The sequence below is a fragment of the Puma concolor genome, chromosome D3, assembly GCF_028749965.1.
Source record: "Puma concolor isolate L17-30 chromosome D3, mPumCon1.1.hap2, whole genome shotgun sequence".
Taxonomy (NCBI): domain Eukaryota; kingdom Metazoa; phylum Chordata; class Mammalia; order Carnivora; family Felidae; genus Puma; species Puma concolor.
The window spans coordinates 8,324,190-8,341,047 of record NC_141678.1 but is presented as its reverse complement, the minus strand read 5'-3'; the positions used below and the strand labels follow the sequence as shown (position 1 = coordinate 8,341,047).

Here is a 16,858-nt window from a genome sequence, read left to right as displayed (position 1 = left end):
GCTCTGTCTCCCTCTGTCCCAAAAATAAATAAAAAAAGTTGAAAAAAAGAAAAGGGTTGTTTTGCTGAAAGAAATCAGAATATGAAGACTTTATTATGAATGTTACAGTACATACTGTTAATATTTAATACCAAATGTTTTTATATATGCATCTGGTATGATAGCAATCATCTGAGTTAACATTGAATTAATATGGACAAATGAGTAATAAATTCCACCTATATTAACATCTCTTCCACTCAGCTCCACAACTACCCAGGGGTAAAGATTTGTTAGGCTACAGACATGCTTCTAATTTTGTTTTAATTAGCAGCCCATGCTTAAAAATTGGGCGATTTTTTTACATTAAAATCCAGACACCTAATTTCTGGTCAAAATAAGATCTGGCAACCCTGGGCACCCATTTGTGCACAGCCACACCCAACTGATGCCGCAAGCTTTAGCCTAGGTATGCTCTCTTTGGTTTTGTTCTGGTTTCCTCCACCAAGCACTCTTCACCATCATCGACTCTGCCACCCTTGAGTAATTCAGGCCTATGTTTCCTTGTGTCTTCAATAAGGTAACAGCCTCAAGTTTTCTGGCCCCCGCTTCTATTCCAAATCATCTGTATGATTTTCATTGCTCACAAAGTCCAAATTTCTTGGATTTCGAGACTCTTTAAGATCTAGCTCAATTTAGCTTTCCCAACTTTATTTCCAAATTGTTACCTTTCACTCTTTTAAACTTCACCGGACTGAAATTAGTCACTGCTCCCTAGTTTTTCCACATCTGCCTTCAGCTGATCTGTTTTCTTGCCCAGAAAGCCTGTTCCTTGCCTGATCTCCACAGGTGCAAATCCTAAGTCTTTCAAGCCCTGCCCTCCAAATGCACGTTCCTCCAGGAAGTCATTCTCTATCTCCCATGTTCTGTGTCAGAATAACAGCAGTCCCTGACCTCCAAGTTAATCACACTTTATCTGCACCGCTTTCTTACAGTTACTTTTCTGTTTTATACTAATTATTTATGTACATTTTCTCTTCTTTACTAAACTATAAATTCCATAAGGACATATCTGTGCCTAATTCCATCTGTGAATACCCACTGCATCAAAACAGTGACTTCTTTCCATAGACTGAATAAATGTATTCACAGGCCCAAGGCCAGGAAAACACACACACACACACACACACACACACACACACACACACACACACACACTCATGAGTAGGTTGGTGGTGATTATAACTTTTAAAAGGTTAAATATTTGATTATTTAACAGCTGAAATGGCTTTACCAAGGTTCCTAGTGTTCCCTGCATGAAGATATCACTTGTTTAGTAGGGGCAGGAATGGTAGAAATTTTGCAGGCAGGCAATTTTTTAAACTAGCAATTTTAAAAATGAATTAAAAAATGAACTGCTAAAAAAAGAAATACAGAAAGAACTACTTCAGTGTTCCTTAACAGTTTTTAACTATGAAATGAATAGATGCTATTTTATCAAAGTTGGGGCTGCCTGCATTTTGCTCTAAAATAGATTCTTTTTAATTGGTGGAGCTGGATATTTGGAAAACATCAAACGTAAAGATATTATGATTTCTCCATAATTATAATAAAATTATGAGTAAAGGATTATTATTGTTTAAAAGTAAGTCAAAAGACAGAAAAGATAATGAGGTTTAAAATTTTGAGGTGCCCCTCAATCCATAAAAGGAAAACTTTTACGTAAATCAAGTAAGAATCCACACTGGAGATGCAACTTTTTCATTGTTAAAAGTGTTTTAAGTAAAAGTCCATGTCCTAATCTTCACACACATATTTACTTAATTTTAATGATTTAGAAATTATGTATATATAGTATATAACATATATACACACACATATACTTCTCTTCCCTTTCAGAAACACAAATCATTTGGAAAAACGAGTACAATGTTACCACGAGAGGAAAAAAAGGTAGTTGGGTTCCCCCCTGGTTGCCCACCAGCTTTCAGGTGGTCACCCGCTGAGGACAAAGATGTACTGAACAGGTAGGTTGTCTATGCCCAGTGGGCTCTGAGCTCTAAAATTAGCAAAAGCAATTACTCTCCCTCTGCCAGCGGAAAGTCGCCACACTAATTCACAAGCACTTACCCACATAAGAGCCCAAGGGGGTGGGGGTGGAATTAAAACCAGGACGTGCGTTTATCTGGCACAACTCGGGACAGAAACGACACTGCCCTGGTCCCAGGCTGGCACGAGCGCTGGACCGGCAGCCTCCTAGGATTCCCCAAAATAGTGTTCCCCCTCCCCCGCCCCCGGGGCTTGGGAAACAGGACAGGGGACCCCACATCGGACCCAGGCACCTCGCTGCGGGTAATCTGGGCTCCCCGACTGCTCAGCCCATTGGGAGCGGCCTGGACCCCCGCGAGGCTCGGCAGGCACAGACCCCGGCGTTGGGGGCTTAACCGCTGCGACCCTCCATTGGCGAGGTGCTGCACTGGGAAGGGGGAGGAGGAGGAGGAGGGAGTTCTTTTCCTTTGGGGGGCTTAGGGGAGTTTCCGAGCGCGGGTTGGCGAGGTTACCTCAAATTCTCGTCAAGAAACCACTTTTTTCCCCCCGCAGGAGGCATCCAGGCTCTAGTGGGTTCCTAGAGACGAGCTCCTTGGCAACGGTTGCTAGGACGTGGCGTTACGTCACTTCCGGCGGGTGGGCCAGGGCATTTCCGCGGGGCCCTCCGGGACGCGCGCTGGGGCCCAGGTCCCTGACTGGGAAAAGTGGCGTGCCCGGCCCACGTGCAAAGTGGGTTCACGGGTCCTGAGCCAGGGCGAGGACTGGAGAGCACTGTACTTCGTGATGTCAGCTGGCAAGGAAAATATGAGAGGAAGAAAAAAAAATTGAATTCCTCATGCCCTGAAAATGTAGTTGCCTGTTCAAACGTCTTGGAAAAAACCAACTACAGATTTAGCATCAGTCTTAGAGAAAAATAAAACAAACAAACAAAAGGAACAACTTCCATATTAGGCATCTCCTATATGCCTGGCCCTGTGCTAGCTGCTGGGGATGCAAAGGAAGCCAGGACTATGAGGGTCCTGTCTTCAAGGGCAGATAGAAACAATTTAAAGGCAACTCTGATACTACTATGATAAATGCTATCACAAAAGGACCCAAAGATGGGGGGACCCAGATGAAGTATCCCAAGATTATTTGGGGCTGTACGGACGATACTCTTAGGAAAGTTTCCATCAGTAAAAATGATGTTTAAGGACCAGTGAAAATTAGCCAATTGGGAAAGGGGATATTTTTTTCCGGCAGAGGGAACAGAATATTTCAAGACGAATCCATTGCTGGCTGCCTTCTGACTATTGAACTATCAAGCAGAGGCATCCTGTGGGGCGGCTGGAAGAAAACAAAGACCCATCCTGGCTCACAGGTGCTCATGAGGAGTTGGAGGAGGTAACACTTCAAACCTTGAAAAATTAAATAATTTAAATAACTTTGGTAAAACAAAAGATTCTGCATAGGGATTGCATAATTAATTGATCCTGGTCGGCGTATTGGTGATTCTCTGGGCGAGCTGGATTTGAAAACTGGGTCTGCCATTTTGTGCCTTCACCTTTCAGAACTTTCCTCATCTGTCTATAAAATGTGGCTCTAAAAACACCTTCCTCAAAAGGCTGATGTGAGGATTGAGTTAATAAAAGGAAAGTGATTAGAACAGTGCCTGGCATTGGAAGAGCTAAGGACATTTTACCTTTTTTCCCCTACTTAAAAAAAAAAAAAAAATGAGATGGTTAGATTTATTCCTTCTGTAGAGTCTACAGATGTAGGCTATAGAAAGAGAAGAGTGGTTTATCAAGTAGTTTTTAGTTCCTCCTCTGCCTGTTGCAGCTATTATAGAAACACTATACTTTTCAGTTATGAGAATGCAATCCTGGGTAAATTCAAGTAAGTAATGCAATCCACTCTGCACTCAAACTTGAATGGATTCTATACTTAATGTAGTTGCTCTGGAACACAAGAAAGAATTTGAGGCCAGTCAGCCTACTTCCCGGATCCATATACTGAGAAGCTTATATTCCAACTTGAAGCAAGAAAAGAGAGAACATAGAGGAGCCAGCTTATATTAGGTGTCTGCCTATCTATAGGGCCTAGATACAGGCCAAAGGAAGGCTTGCTACCACCCTCTGATTCATTTAAGATAAAACCTTGAATGGATTCATTGAAGAGCCCAAGAGGAACTTCTCAGCAATAATTCCACACCACTGAAGGCTGATAACATACCAAGTCAAGCCACCCACATGAAGACTTTTTTTTCCTCTTAGATGCTATATTGAGTCTTCCTTGTAAACCTCCAAAGATGCCTCTTGGCTGAACTATATTTGGCATTTTTAAAGCATTTTAATAATTTTTTGATGTTTATTTTTGAGAGAAAGATAGAATGAAAGTGCACCTGCATGCGAGTGGGGGAGGGGCAAAGAAAGAGGGAGACAGAGGATCTGAAGTGGGCTCCACGCTGACAGCAGACAGCCTGATATGGGGCTCAAACTCATGAACCATGAGACCACGACCTGAGCCAAAGTAGGATGATTAACTGACCGAGCCACCCAGGCACCCCTGTATCAAACATTTTTAATAGCTGAGGGGATGCCCAGTTATATGAGACAGTATTTCTGAAAGATTTCCACCCCTACCCTGACTCTATATTTAAAAAAAAAAAAATTTCATTAAGGTATAATTCACATACATACAATTCACCCATTTAATTAATTAACTAATTTAAAAATTTTAAAGTTTATTTATTTATTTTGAGAGAGACAGAGACAGTGTGATCTGGGGAAGGACAGAGAGAGAAGGAGACAGAGAATCCCAGGAGACTGCCAGTGCACAGCCTGACACAGGGCTCAAACCCACGAACCGTGAGATCATGATCTGAGCTAAAACCAAGAGTCAGATGCTTAACTGACTAGGCCAGCCAGGCACCCCTATTTTATTTATTTATTTTTTAAAGTTTATTGAGAGAGAGAGAGAGAGAGAGAGAGCAGAGAAGGGGCAGAGAGAGAGGGGACAGAGGATCTGAAGTGGGCTCTGCACTGACAGCAGAGCCCGATGCGGGGCTTGAAATTGCAAACATAAGATCATGACCTGAGCTGAAATTGGATGCTTAACCAACTAAGCCACACAAGCGCCCCCAATTCACCCATTTAAAGTGTATAATTCACACTAATCCCAAAGATATATGCATCCCTATGTTTATTGCAGCATTATTTATAATAGCCAAGAAATGGAAGCAACCCAAGTGTTCATTGATAAACAAATGGGTAAAGAAAACACACACACACACACACACACACACACACACACACACACACACACTGGATATCACACAGCCATAAAAAAGGATGAGATCTTGCCACTTGCAACAAGGATGGACTTAGAGGGTAGTGCTACGCGAAATAACTCAGAAAGACAGATACCATATGATTTCACTCATATGTGGAATCTAAAAAACAAAACAAATGAATAAACAAACAAAAAGTCAAGTCATACTATAAATACAGAGAACAAACTGGTGGTTGCCAGAGGGAAGGGGGGGATGGGCAAAATAGTTGAAAGGGAGTGCAAGAAACAGCCTTCCAGTTAAGGAATGACTAAGTCATGGGAATAAAAGGCACAGTGTAGAGAGTATAGTCAATGATATTGTAACAGTGACGTATGTTGACAGACGGTAACTATACTTGTGCTAAGCATAACATAACATACAGCGAATCACTATGTTGGATACCTGAAAACAATGTTAACAATGTGTGTCAAGTACACTCAAATTTTTAAAAATTATTGTAAAAAATAAAGTGTACAATTCAATGGCTTTTAGCATACTTACAAAGTTGTGCAACCATCACCACTATCTAATCACTGAACATTTTCATCACCCAAAAAGAAACCCTGGACCCTTTAGTCATCAACTCCTAGTTCACGATTTCCAAAACCCCTATCACCGCTCAGCCCCTGGCAACCACTAATCTGCTTTCCTTCTCTATGAAAATACCTTTTCTGGACATTTCATATTAAAGGAATCATAAAGTATGTGACTCTTTGTGTCTGGCTTCTTTCAGTTAGTATTGTGTTTTTAAGGGTCATCCACATTGTAGCATGTATCAGTACCTCATTCCATTTTTGTGGCCAGGATAATATTCCATTGTTCATCTATTCCTCAGTTGGTGCACATTTGGATTGTTTCCACTTTTTGGCTATAATTAACAATGGTGCTGTGAACATCCATGTACATACCTCCACCGACTCATGGCTAAAGCACTTCCATTGGCCAAGTCAGATGAACAGGGTATATAACGTCAAGGGCATGGGTGAGTGGGAGGTGAGTGGCCATTCACTCTTGGGTTTGTCTTTTCAATTCTTGTTAATCTTAGCCTCTTGGGTGCTCATGGTTGTAGACTACAGAACCCAAAATGTGGATTCTTTAGCAGTTTTTGGTTTTTAACAACAAACTGTTGTTGAAACCTACTTGTCTCTTGCTACCAAAGCACTAAAATTCCCAATATGCTTCCCACCTGAAGCCCTCTGATAAAGACGCTGTTACAAGGAAGTGTGCTTTAAAAGTTCACCAGCCTCTAGTGGAGAAGAGGGTGGGGACAGGTGTGGAGTTGGTGAGAGAATCTAGAAGCTGCCCCTTATGACTCCCTTATTTAACCTTGTAGATACTGCAAGGCCATCCACAGTTGTGAATCCCTGCTCTGCTTATTCAGAGGGGGGAAAAATCACTCCTGGTCAAGTGTATTTTTTAAGAGTCAGTTTAGTACAAAATTAAAACAAGGAGGGGCTCATCATTTCATGCAACTGTGAAGTCCAAGGATATTCTACCTTCAGGTATGGCTTGATTTGGTCAGTGATGTCATCTTGACATTCTTTCTCCCTCCATTTCTCTGTCTCTTGTCTCCACTTCCCTCTGAATGGGCCGCTTGTAGCAAGAGGTTTACATTCTTCCAGTCTAGCAACCTCACTAAAAGTAGAATCTTTTCTCCAATAGTTCCAGCAAATTCCCAGAGCCGACTCTTCACTGGTCTCAAGTGTGTCAGACCATTCTTGATTCAATGGCTATGACTCTGATAGATGAGTCACATGAGGGCAACTCCCAAAAAAAGGAAGAGCCGGGTTCTGTTACCAGAGATAGAGATTCAATGCAAACAAGAACAGCAGATGTCTCCTACAGTGAAGGTGGTTAAAATTTTTTTTAAGTTTATTTATTTGAGAGAGAGTGTGTACGTGCATGCACACACCAGTTGGGGAGGAGCAGAGAGAGAGAGGAGAGAGAGAAAGCTACGCAGGCCCCATGCTGTCAGTACAAAGCCTGATATGGGGCCCGATCTCATGAACCGTGAGGCCATCATGACCTGAGCTGAAATCAGGAGTCAGCATTTTATTTATTTTTTTTTATTATTATTTTTTTTTAATTTTTTTTTCAACGTTTATTTATTTTTGGGACAGAGAGAGACAGAGCATGAACGGGGGAGGGGCAGAGAGAGAGGGAGACACAGAATCAGAAACAGGCTCCAGGCTCTGAGCCATCAGCCCAGAGCCTGACGCGGGGCTCGAACTCCCAGACCGCGAGATCGTGACCTGGCTGAAGTCGGACGCTTAACCGACTGCGCCACCCAGGCACCCCAGGAGTCAGCATTTTAATCGACTAAGCCACCCAGGCGTCCCAAGGGAAGGTGGTTAAATCTTAAAAGCTGGGTAAGCAAAACCAGAAGAGGAAGAAATAAGCCTGTACTTATTGTGTGGAGTATCTGTATCAGTGCAAACCTTCTCCCTGATTTCCTCCCAACAAATCATCTTTCATCAATCCAAGCTTCCATCATGGGCCAATTGAGGTCTTGAGGTATCAGCAGACTCCCCAGGTCTCCATGAAAATCTGAGGATGCTGTGAACATAATGCCTCCAGCCCCTTCTCATTTCAGAACTTCCAAACAAGAACTTTCCTGTGCAGAGTACAGGGAAGCTAAGCCAATTTTCTGTTTTTGGTATTAAATTTAGACCTTTCATCCTGACCATGAGATATTTCTGGATTCTGCATGAGTATTCAGAGAATGCCAGTTTTCAAGATGCTATCCCATCTGGGGCTCCTCTGCACACTGCCCGCTTTAGCTCATTCTTTCAAAACTGGGAAAAATGACCCAGACACAGGAACAAATTTGGAAGTGGGTTATTCTGCTATCCATTAATTGTCATTTAATGCCGTTGCCATCTAGGTTACTTGGAGAGGAAAGAAATTGAATTTAAACAGAAACCTGAATTGAGTTTTGCATATATCCTAAATAGCCTCAGCTCTGGCAATTTAATCTTGTGGGTATGTTTAGTAGCACAATGTGCTTTTCTAAAAGGTAAAAAGATAAATAATACGTGAAACATTCAACTGGATGGATGAGATTCTAGAGGTCTTGTTAAATGTGTGTCTGGTACTACATTTTTGTAAAATAGCTTTTTAATGGGTTTGGGGAGATTAATGGGCAATGTAGTGTAGAAGAGTCAAAATAATATGCAATTCCTATTAAGTCCTTGGGTACAAGTATGGATTGAAAAAATAGGATGTAACTAACGTTTTTATCGGGCTCAAATAATAATCATGTCATCACTTACTAAGTGCTTACTGTATGTCAGGAACTCTGTTAAATGCTTCCCATATGTGTTGGAATTTATTGAAATATTAATTTCTGTGTGCACGCCTTCTGTTTCCCCTCCTCTGGAAACAATGTGCATTGCCTTGAGATTTGCAGGCTGAAATCAGAAGCTGTACTTCCTGCCTTTTGTAAAGGTCTTCAGTCTTTGGGAGAGATTATACTGGCCGTCCTCAAGAGGAAGTAGAGAGAGGAGTTCCTTCCAAAGTAAGGCAAGAGAAGAGAGATGCTAAGGAGAATGAGAAAGGATCACAGGTTGATCGTTCTGGGGCAGCTCCTAAGAAGGGAGAAATACCCTGTGGAAGCCACATCGTGAATCCAGTAGCTTCTGGTGTGGCCCAAACTCCTTGTCCCAGGCCTGACGTGGAAGCATCGAATGGTGCTATTCAACCTGAAAGGACCAGGCAGTCAGGGATGATGGGTGGGTGATCAAGTAGTCACTGGGATGGGCCAGCGACAGAAGACTGCAAGTGACTCTCTGAAGCTTTGCCCCCACAGAAGAGCCCAAGGACTTGGCAATACCCAGGATGTGTGTGAGAAGGAGATGCCCAATAATGACAGGATGGGATCTCATATTTGGATTTCAGGTGATTATAAAATAATGTCCTTTTTGCAAATCTGAGCTGTGGAGTAAAATGGCTAATCTCTGTAACTGTCAGCTTCCTAGCAGAATAAAGATGGCACAGTCTGGGCAATTGAGGAGAGCTTGATAAAGGACCATTTATAAAGGTGTGGGCAGGGTTTAGGGAAACTAACAAAACACCAACAACAAAGGCAGCCATTGCTGCCTTAAGTCTGACTCAGCAAGAGAAGGGAACAGGCACCAAAAGCCCAACAGAGTGAGTAGCTCTATGGAGAAGGTTGCCTAACAGAACACATTAGATGCAGCCATTCTTGACCTCACTCTCCTTCCACCCTCTGATCTCCCATCTGGTCTCTCATTGGCTAAACCCAAAAGAGTGCCAAAAGGGCAGGCAACCCTGCTGAGGTCATCAGGTGCAGACTGGGCTCCCAGGACAAAGAGCCAGGAAGAAAATGGTAGTATGGGGATCTGGAGGGGCAGACTGAGCAAATTATAAATTGAATTCCATATTGAATTATACAATCCAAGTGATGGGCAGAAAGGCCTGGAGAGGTCAACCGTACTACCCCCATGTCTCCAAGCTCCCCTGGCCCTCTAGCTCCAGGCATGGCATGGAGTGAGGCCTAATTTCATTTCAGCACACTGCCCACATCCACATCGTCTCATTTGATCTTCACAACAAGGCTGCAAGGCAATATTGTTTTTTCTATTTTATAATTAAGGAAATTGAGGCCTGGAGAGTTAGTAGAGGGCCCAAGGTGACATACCTAGCAGCTGGCTGAGCCAAGATTCAGACACGGATCGCCCTGATCCCAAAGCCATTTTCACAACCTACTAAACTGGCTCAAAACCGGCTCAGCAGAGTCTGAAAGAAGGACCATAAATCAGGCCACTGAAGCAGGAGGCAAAGGGATTTTCTGTGTGGGAGGGCCAGTGTTAACATGCCGTCTGGCTTTCTCTGCCTACGAGGGCTTTGCCAAGGAAAGTCTTCTCTTACGCAGGTAGGGCTAATGGTTTAAAATCCAAGTGCTTACCCTGGAATCACAGAGGGGGAAGACAGAGAGAAAACACTTGGTCCGTGATGGGAAAAAAAGTGTATTTTCATTTCAAATGCCTTTCAAGTTCTTTTTTTCCCAGCTGAATGTTGGTGTATTTATAGAATTCAGGGGGAGTATTTAAGGGTAACCAGCCATGGAGCTGCATTTGGGGCCATCAGGAAGCTTCAAATCACGCAGGAAAAGGTTGATGGGAGGGGAGAAGTAAAGGCCAAGATCAGCAGGGCACAAACTGGCCTTCTCCTTCATGTTGCCAAGAACTTTTCTCCCTTCTGGGCTGATGACGTCAAATCCAAGTCTATAAGAGTGCTATAGATGGAGTGACAGAACTGAAATGATGGGCAAACGGATGAATGGTGAAACAAATTGTGGTATAAATATACAGCAGAACGTTATTCAACCATTAAAAAAAGAAGTAAGTACAGACACCTGCTACAGCATAGATGGACCTTGAAAACATTTTGTTGAGTCGAAGAAGCCAGACACAAAAGTCCACATACCGTATGATTCAATTTATGAGAAATATCTACAAGAGACAAATCCATAAAGACAGAATGCAGACTGGTGACTGCCGGGGGCTCAGGGGAGGGGAGAATGTGGGGCACAGGCTTAACAAGTACAGGATTTCCTTCTGGGGTGATGGAAATCTTCTGGAGTTAGAGGTGGTAGTTGCACAGTATTGTGAATGTTCTAGATGTCACCAAATCGTTCCCTTTAAGGAGGTTACTTTTATACAATGTGAATCTCACCTGAATGAAAAAGAAAGGATGGGCAGTCAGGGGCTTGGGAGGTCGGCCATCCACTGTAAGTCTTCCAGGCGGTCTTTGCGCCTGTCAGTTGAAGTCCCAGCACTTCATGGCGCAAGGCCTGATTTCATTCCAGGCTTGCCTTCTCTCTCTACTCCCCCGCCACGGTCCTCCTTCCGGTGGCTGGTGGCTCGCACACAACAAAGCTGTCCCAGCCTCAAGACCTTGGCACTGCTGTTCGTCCCGCCCTGGCTGTTCTTCACCCGGATCTTCCCTGGCCTGGCTCCGCCTCCTCGTTCAGGAGGAGGAAATGAAGTGGAATAGAAAATATCCCACAGAATAAGGTAAACATTTCTGTGTCAGAGATATTTTTGCTGTGTCACAAAGCATTTCAAATTTATTAGCTTAAAAACTATGCTTTTCCCCCACAAGTCTGCAGGTCAGCCACGCTCAGCTGGGCAGTTATTCTGCTCCACATGGGATACGCCGGGCCCCGGGCGGACTTGTGGCTGAATTCAGCTGGGGGCTCATCTGGGGCTACAACACCCAGAGGGGCTTCCTTCCTCTCCGAGGCCTCTGTGCCCGCTGCCCTTCTTCCTTCACGTGGACGCTGTCTCCTTGTGGTCTGTCATCATGCAAGGACCTCACCTGCACGTCCTCGCAGGGCAGCAGGGTACTAAGAGCATAAAAGTGAGAACCGCCAGACAGGCCTCTTAAAGTGCAGACCCAGAACAGCAGTGCCTTTGCCGTTGCGTCCTGTGGGTCAAAGCAAGGCCAAAGACCTTCCCTGATCCAAGGAAAGGAGACACAGACTCTACCTCTGGATCAGGGAGCGGCATGTGCATACCAGAAACAATGTTTGCTATACGGTTGGCACACATCTTTGCAGACAATCTACCATGATTGTTTTGTGAAGGTTTTATTTCAGTTTAATAAAAATGCATGTGTGTTCTTCAGGTCACACGACAAACATATTTCTTGCTGTGAGTCACAGTCAAAAGGTTTGAAAAACACACATCTTCTGCATTCCTTTTCAAGGTTCTCCTATAGCACTTAGTACTCTCTGAACTTGATTTACTTGATTGTGTGTCTCTCCCATTAGAATATAAGCTCTCTGAGGGCAAGGACCTTGTCTGTCTTGTCCCTGCTACATCCCCAGCACCTAACAGTGCCCGACACTTAATAGGTGCCTAATAAACATCTGTTGCTGTTAAATAGGTAGAAACAGCTATCAGTTATTGGGTGCTGAGCACTTAAAGCATTGTCTCATTTAATTCATTCAACACCTATTTGAGCATCTACTTTGTGACAGGCACTCTTCTACCTTCTGGTGGAACAACAGTGAATACAAGAGACGATAATCCTTGCCCTCACCCAGTTTACATTTCACTATGATTCTAGAGTAGTATTGAGGAGATTCGTTCATACTATTTTGACAGATACGGAAACTGAGAGTCAGAGAGGTCAGGCAATCTGCCCAAGGTCACACAGCTAATCATTTCACCCTGACCTGCCTCTGCTCCACTCTGCTGCAAACATTGGGTTTTACCCAGAGATCAGTCTAAGTGGTTACAGATCTCAATTCCTGCAATTGCTTCCCTGAAGGATCAAACTTGTCTTTCTGGGAATCAGACCCAGGCAGTGGGAAAAGGTGAGTTCCATGACCTCACAGTCCTTGCCCCCCCCCCCCACTTTGTGACGACGGCTCACACCTGGGGTGTTACAGATTTGAGCCACAGCTCTCAGTCACCCCCGCTGTCTTATCAGCATGTGACATCCCCAAGTGGCTGGGGCCTGCAGGCCTGGCAAAGAATGTAGCCTGAACAAAAATAAACCTGCCACATTCCTTGGCAGCCCCCTGCCCCTTCCCGCTCTCCGGCCATCCATCCTCACAGCAGAGCCTGCCAGGGAAGGCCAAGAGAGGGAGAGCAGGGTGGAGGAAGCGAGTGCTGCTGCCGGCCAACCCCTGGAAAGAGAGGGAGAGGGGAAGAGAGGAAGAGAAAGAGAGAGAGAGAGAGAGAGATCACCTTATATGGGAACGTGCGCAGACAATGTGTGGCAATGCCTTAGAGTGCAGCAGAGGTCAGATACCAGACAGATGGAAGAAATTAAACATGGGACAGAGCGTGTTCCTGGGCCCTGAAAACAGCTCTTGTTTCACAGCGAGTTTGCACAAAGCCTGGCCCGTTTTCCTTTTTTGCCTAAGCCAAGCAAGATGTGCGTCCTAAACTGTACATGACTTTGACTCAGGCCCCCCGACTCTGGCTTGCCAGAGGTCTCAACCCTTTCAAGTCATTTCTTTGACGAACGAAACTCCTCTTTGCAAATAAAAAGGGAAAGACTGGGCCTCTTTCCCAAGAGTTTCCAGTATCTCTCCAAAGTACATAAATTAGTGGTTAATGAGTAAATATGCCTTCATTTCTCATTCTTTCATTCATTCACTCATTCGTTCATTCGTTCAACAAACATAGAGGGCCAATTATGCCCCAGGCACTGAGCCAGTGGCTGGGAAGACTGTTGATAGTGAATGATGATGATGATGATGATGGTGGTGGTGATGATGATGATTACCATTTGTTGATTTGCACTGATAAATATTTCAATTCATAATACTTTACTCAGCACCTTCCATGTTCTAGTCATTGGTGATACAGAACATTGATCTAGAATCATCGGGCCCCTGCCCTGTGGACTTTGCAGAGGGGGTGGGGGAAAGTGGAAATAGTAGGTATTGAAAACATGATGCCAGAGGATCCTCACAACAGCATTTTGAATTAGCTACCATTACCATCTCCATTTGACCCAGGATTTTTTAACCCCAGCACTATGGACATTTCAGGCTGGATCATTCTTTGGGGGGTGTGTGTGCGTGTGCGTGTGTGCCTGGGGTGCTGCTCTTGCATTGTAAGATATTCAGCAATGTCCCTGGCCTCTCACCACATGGTGTCAGTAGCAGTAACCCCCTCTCCCTCTAGTTCCTCCAATTGTGACAACCTGAACATATCTCTAGACACTCCCAAATGTCCCCCGGGGGGGGGGGGGATAAAATTGCTCCTGGTTGAGAATCTCTGATTCAACAGATGAGGAAGTAGAGACACAAAGTGGGTTAAGAAACTTTCTAACGGTCAGACCACTGGCAAGCAGGGCTCACGCCCTAATGATTCTGGTTCCAGGGCCCATGGGCATCACCGTTACAATGTGAAACCCTATTTCCTTGCTAGCAGATAACTGTCCCACTGTGCTCAGTCGTTGGCTGGGAGCAGCCAGGGGTAAATACAGCCTTAGCGTGAATTTGGCAGAGCCAGAGGGCAGGACCCAGGGCTGTCAGTCAACCATGTTCTTCGCAGCAGACTCTCCTGAAGGACTTCTGAACAGTACACTCTGTAGCTGCCACATCATCAGAAAAGTGCTGCCCAGTGCTAATATTCACTTTAAGGCAAAGAGATCTAAAAGTTATTGGAGATATAGTGGGTTCCAAAGCCAGGTTGGCATCCTTTAAGCCAAAGGGTCCATTTTCCTTGGAATGCCTTGAGCTTCTTAGTGAACTTCAAAGTCATCTCCTACCTGGGTACCACCAGCAAGGAGCTAAGGAGTACTGCCTTGAGGGGCTACTTTGTAACTTGTGGATGTGGGCACTCTGTGAGCCTCGGTTTCCCATCTGCATAATGGAACCAACCTGCCCTATCCCATAGGGTTGATGTGAGAATTGAATGAATATTTATGGAGCTGCTTTCCAGGAGAGGATGAAGGTCCTCTTGCATGAACCTTCCGCCTATCCCTTGGTTTTGTATGGATATCTCCCTGCTAACCACCTTCTCTCATTCTTCCAATGGAGATTCATCCGGGCACCTACACAAGGGACAACAAACTAGCATTCTGAGCGCTAAGTTTGACAGGTAGGCAAGTTGTGTTTGGCTCACAGAGTGCTAAACAAACCAACCAACAGAATGAACCAATGTTTGGAAATTGAGATATTTCAAGATGAGGACAATCAAAACCAATGCCTCTCGATTCTATTTATTCAGACTGTCTGGATTTCTGGGTTCCCTCAAAAATTTAGGAAACCTGGATATACCATGTGGCAGATTGGCTAGGACTGAGAAGAGGCTGCATGCCTCAGATGGGACGCGCACTGTCCAGTTTTCCACAGTCCCCACACCCCATTGTCTGTGATCCTGGAGCTCGTGTCAGTTGCTGATCATGTTTGTGCTGCCATTTTTCTTAGAATAATATTCCTTTTCTCATGTATTTATCAAAGGGGGGAAAGTAGGCCAGGAGGTCTATGATCTTTCTTGCACCTGATCCCACTTCGCTTCACTTAGATCACCACCTGGCACTTGCAGCATCCAAGTTTACCATGCCAGCCTTCTAGCCCTTCTGGAATTTCCTTCCTAAAATTATCCCTGCAATTACATAAGAATCCTCTACATTTTCGTTTCCTTTTAGCACACAGAGCACTGTCATTCACTTCTAACAAGAACCCAAGAGGCACATATTATTTTGTCCATTTTAGAGAGGAGTTGAGTCCTGGAGAGATGAAGTGGTTTGCCCAGGGACATAGCTGGTTAGTGGCAGAGCAAAGTCCTACTGACCCCAAGGATTCTGATGCTTTTTCCATTACTCTAGGCTGCAAAGTGTATTAAACCTTTCAGTTGCAGAAGAAAGTTAACTGAAACTTCCTTAAGCAAAAAAATAAAATAAGAAAGAAAAAAGAAAAACAAAGGCAATTTATTAGCTCATATAACTGGACAATCCAAAGGAGCCAGAGGCTTCAAGCACAACTGAATCTAGAAGATCAAATATTGTCCTCAGAACTCCAACAATTCTTCTCTCTTGGTTTCACTCCTTATTCCATTGGCTTTATTTTCAGGTAGCCCTCCACTCATGAAGCCAAGACTTCTACCAGCAGTTCGAGGTCTCATCCTAGCTTCAAATCCAATAGAAAGAGGGCTTCTTCTTCCAGATGGTGCCAACAGATGGAATTGAGTCTCACTGGTCCCGATTAGTGTAATCTAGTTACGAGTGCACCCGGGAGCCAATCACCGGCCAGAGGGATATGGTGTACTGATTGGCCAGTCTTGGTCATGTGACCACCACCAAACAAAGGGGACCAGGTTCGCTACACCCCAGGAGCTGAGGGTTGATAGTGGAGGAGTGACTCCCCCAAAGTAAAATTGGGTGGTGTTATCAGAAGCGGGGATGAATGCCAGACAGGCATGTCTATTACACCTAGAATCTTCCCTGCCATGGACTCCTTCCCTCTGGCCTTGTAGTACCCATCAGTCTTCCCTCCTACCCTTACCTGCTCTGCCTTTGTTTCTGGGACATTCCCCTCCTCTCATTCCATCCTCATATGCTCTTTCCTACTAAAGTGGATTTCCAGACCCAGGCTACCCCTCCCCTATTCGACCACTGTGGGCTACAATGAAATTGTGTCTCTGTACAGTGAGAATCTGAACCACACACACCAGCACTCAGCTCTATAGCTGTTGAATGAAAGCATGAGGAAACGATGTGCATGAAATCAACAATTAGAAAACAGGGCCTACATCAGAAGAAAATAAGAAGGGGCCTACATAAGAAGAAAATAAACAATAACATTAGCTACCTTGCCTGGATATGGGTGATTCTGGCTCTTCTCTATTCCTTTCAGTATTGTCTACAATTAAAAAAAAAAAAATGAAAAATGGTAATAGTGAAAAAGGAAGTAATACAAGTCTGGTTTAAACAGCTGGACTATAGGGGTGCCTGAGTGGCTCAGTCAGTTGAGGGTCTGGCTCTTGATTTTGGCTCAGGTCATGATCTCACGATTTATGAGTTCAGGAC

At 44.3% G+C, this 16,858-nt stretch overlaps 1 protein-coding gene across 13 annotated transcripts in view; it reads right to left on the bottom strand.

Moving 5' to 3' along the window:
* The window catches only part of IFT81 (intraflagellar transport 81), a 217,634-nt gene that overhangs the window by 101,723 nt on the left and 99,053 nt on the right, over positions 1-16,858 (bottom strand). For 9 of the 13 annotated variants that reach the window (XR_015242216.1, XR_015242218.1, XR_015242219.1 and 6 more), the window contains exon 3: positions 2,541-2,818. The exons of 1 other annotated variant lie outside the window; for it this stretch is intronic. The gene's annotated coding sequence lies outside the window, so the exon portion shown is untranslated. Of the gene's footprint in view, positions 1-2,109; positions 2,249-2,321; positions 2,511-2,540; positions 2,819-11,035; positions 11,100-16,858 lie in introns of those variants that run through there. 3 more of the 13 variants (XM_025933297.2, XM_086681637.1, XM_086681636.1) reach the window with 3 other exon arrangements.